The sequence below is a fragment of the Vigna radiata genome, chromosome 1, assembly GCF_000741045.1.
Source record: "Vigna radiata var. radiata cultivar VC1973A chromosome 1, Vradiata_ver6, whole genome shotgun sequence".
NCBI lineage: Eukaryota > Viridiplantae > Streptophyta > Magnoliopsida > Fabales > Fabaceae > Vigna > Vigna radiata.
In genome coordinates this window covers 17,446,948-17,449,518 of record NC_028351.1, presented here as the reverse complement: position 1 = coordinate 17,449,518, position 2,571 = coordinate 17,446,948, and positions in this window count along the sequence as shown.

Sequence of the window (2,571 nt, the reverse complement as noted above, 5' to 3'; positions counted from 1 at the left end):
AAGGGGTTTAACCGAAGTGGGCAAAACGTGACAGTTCTACTGTCCAGGAACTAAAGTGCAGCGTGAATGGTAAGTACAATTTTACAAGTTGTGACTTTTGGAGTAGGTAGGCTGGATTTATTTTCATGGGAATATTTCTGGGGACCCTTACAGACATTCCTTCCATTTTTTGGGGCTGGAAAAGGATTTATGATGGTCCATGAGTTGGTTATTATTGCTAAACATCATGGAGGTGGGTCCTTGGTTGTCTAGGCTCATTTCTTTTAGCCTAAAATCTGGTCTGGAGTTTTTGGGCAGAGGAAAGAGGCTCTTGGAGAGGAGAGCACGAAAATTCTAAGTGTCCAAAGGATGGGAGATGACTTGGTCTAGCAAGGGGGAGAAGAGTTGCTCTCTTGGAAGAAGAAGTTGAAGTGTCCAAAAGAGATCTTCAAGAGGTAAGGGGAGCTAACTTGTCTCTTTTATTTTTTTGTATGTGCAGAAATTACTTGATGAGTATGTTGTTTCTTTATGGGTGGAAGTTGGGTATTAAAGATTTGAGAATGAGAAATTGAGATTGCATGATATGATTTCAAGAAGTTGATTTGAATGAATCTTTTACTACAACTTTGATCTTTGAATCTTGATTAAATTACATGATGAAAGTTTGGTGGGAATTGATGGATCTATGATGAATTGATGGTGGAATTTCGTTTTTCTATGTTGGTATGTGTGGAAGGGAAGTTTTGAATGAATTTGGTTATGAAATTGGATTGAAAACATGGAAGCTTATCTCACTTTGTCATGAAGTGCGAAAACAGTTTGTTTTGGTTGGTTGATGAATTTTAGATGGATGAATTGATTTGGTTTGTGTGAATATCTTGACAAGATGGAAGTATCATGAGTAAAACAGTAAGTTAAATGATGTTATAAAAAAAAAATTATGTGTTGAAAATTGGTAGATTTAAAAGTATGTTTTGTTGAGAAAAGTTGATGATGAGTTGTTGGAAAAATTCACTTGAGTATTGTGCATTTCCAAATTTGTTTTTGATGATGGGTAAATGGGTGATTGGTATGAACTGTTTTGGGGTGGATTTAGCACATTTTAGGGGCTGTTAGAATGATTATCATGTTGTTTAAATGTGCTAGAAAAATTTTGGAGAAAAATATGTTTTATGTGTAATGGAAAGAGTTGAATTTTGTATAAGATTGGATGTTTGATGTCTATGATATTTGTAGTTGTTTGGGAAGCAAATTTCAGACTCCAGATATATTTTAAAACATGTTAGAAGTGTTGAATCTATGCTGGAAATTTTGGTATTGGACTTAGTGGTATTGTTTGATCTTGATTCTATGATGCTAAGTGTTTGATGATTGTAAATCTTGATGAAAAGATATTTGAAAATCATTTTATATGTTGATATGATGTTAAATCTTGGTTTTATACCATTCTGGAAAAGAAATTGCGATAAGGGAAAGTGTTGGTGGTTTCTATGCTGTTTTGAATGAGTTTTTGGGTAAAATATAAACAGTTAATCGATTAACTATCATGGTTAATCGATTAACCCTGCATCTGCGCACTACTAAATCTGTTTTGATGGTTTTGGGGGTTACGGNTGTCCGTTTTGGACGTTCTTTAGGTCGTTCTGGAGGTTTTTGACCCTTCCGGAACCATTGGTGATGGTCTCCAAGCTGTTTGAGTTACCTAAGTTTCGGTAACCAATGTTGCCATGAAGAAAGTTGTGAATTTGATTGTGAATGATGGATTAAGTGATGTGGAAATGAGTTGTATGTGAATATACTTTGTTAAGTATGGTTGAGGATAACTAAATAGTAAGTTTAATTGAGAATGATGTGTTGAGAAATATATGGAATGGAATATATGTGAAAATACTTTGTTAAGTATGGTTGAGGATAATTAAACTGTAAGTTTAATTGCTTTGATAAGGAGATGTATGTGAAATACTTTGTTAAGTATGATTAAGTATTATTAGATTGTGATTGTGAATTGAGTTTGGAGATGAGTATTCTCTTAAGTATCCGCTACTTTGGTAAGTAGGCAAAACGAATTGATGATATGTTTGAATTGATATTATGTTGATTATTAATTGGTTGTTGAGCATGACTGGAATGGGATTGTTAGATGAAATGGATTGTAATTGAATATGTGTGATAAGTTATAAAAATGTAACTTGGTTAATCTATGCTACTTTGGTAAGTAGATAGAATTGAAATTGAGAAATGTTGATTGGTTATTATATGCTTGTTGAGCATGATTGGTTTGGGATTGGTTGTTGAGATAACATGAGATTTGTTATGAATGATATGTTAATAAAAAAAAAATGTAACTTTGTGGAGCTGTGCTACTTTGGTAAGTAGACAAAATGGAATTGAGAAACATTAACTGATTCTCATATACTTGTCGAGTATGATTGGTTTTGGAATGAGTTGTGGTTAATTATGATTAATATGTCATACAAATGTAATTATGATTGCCTGCGTTACTTTGGTAAGTAAGCAGGAGTATGTTGATCTGCGCTACTTTGGTAAGTAGGCAGGAATATGTTGGTCTGCGCTACTTTGGTAAGTAGGCAG